A 1,297-nucleotide genomic window follows, 5' to 3' on the forward strand; every position below is an offset into this window, starting at 1 on the left:
AAGGGAATCCTTCTTTTGCCTTTCCTAAATATAACTCCAAAACAATGAAATTAAACCATTTTATAAGAGAGTTGGTTCTTTTAACTTATTAAGGAGCATGTTTTACTAAAAATCATTTCAAATAATAAAAAGTGCTTCACATTTTATTAGTGTGCATACTGTAAAACACAGTCTTAAAAGGAAAAAAATAAGTGTCCCAGTGAGAACATGTTCCTGAACCCTATGTTGAGTAAAAATAATCAATAAAGTCAGCATGTTGGAGACATACTGAAGGAAGAATAGACCAACCTGGCTATGGGGAAACATCTTCCAGAAGATTGTAATATTTAAAACTGCTGATGTCTTTCACCTCCCTCTTACCTCTCTGCACTCTGTGATATAGTTAAGAACATGGACTTTGGAGCCTATCATTCAGGATTTTAATTCTGTCTCCATCACTTACAATTTAGGTGGCCTAGTGCAAATAAATTAATGTCTCGTGACTTCATTGGTAATTTTGGATTAAAATAGTCAGAATGTGAAGATTAATTGAATTAGTGTGTGTAAAATGTTTGTAACTTTAATTTTTTAATTTTTAATTTTTGTGGGGATGTAGTAAGTGTATATATTTATGGGGTACATTAGATGTTTTGATACAATGTAAAATAAATTTAAATTCCATTAATGTTGTTATCTTAAAATGTATACTTTGTTAATGATCTTATAGGATAGAGACACCAATTTTTATATCATCTGTATTCACGTATGGTAAGATAAAGCAAGAATTTCAGCTATTCAGAAAAGATGATAGTGTATGGTAATTTAATATTAACCCAAATAAAGAGAAACTATTTATTTAGATTTCCTAAAATATATTATTACAAGTTTGTAATAATGAGAGAAGAAATTATGTTTTCAATGAAGAAATTCATGAAACTTGTGAAGGAAAACATTTGCTTTAAAATCCATTTTGTTTTGGTATAATAAACATATTAAAAAATGCACCATTTAAAAATATTCAGTTTATTATTTTTACAAATGGCTTTTTCTGTGTAACCATGAAGCAAATCAATGTGCAATATGGTATATGAACTATACAATATATAAAATACTTCCATTTTCCATTACCAACAAAATTACCTGTGCTTCTTTGCACTAAATTCACCCACCCAGCCCTCCCTCCAGGCAGTCTGTATCTGCTTTCAGTGACTATAGATCAGTCTTGCCTGTCCTAGAATTTCATATTTCTTCATTGAGGTAATAGGGGGAAGTTTGGCAAACATGTGACACCCAAGGTGCCATTGCCTCCTCTGCCCAT

The sequence above is a fragment of the Mandrillus leucophaeus genome, unplaced genomic scaffold (assembly GCF_000951045.1).
Source record: "Mandrillus leucophaeus isolate KB7577 unplaced genomic scaffold, Mleu.le_1.0 Scaffold369, whole genome shotgun sequence".
Classification (NCBI taxonomy): Eukaryota; Metazoa; Chordata; class Mammalia; order Primates; family Cercopithecidae; genus Mandrillus; species Mandrillus leucophaeus.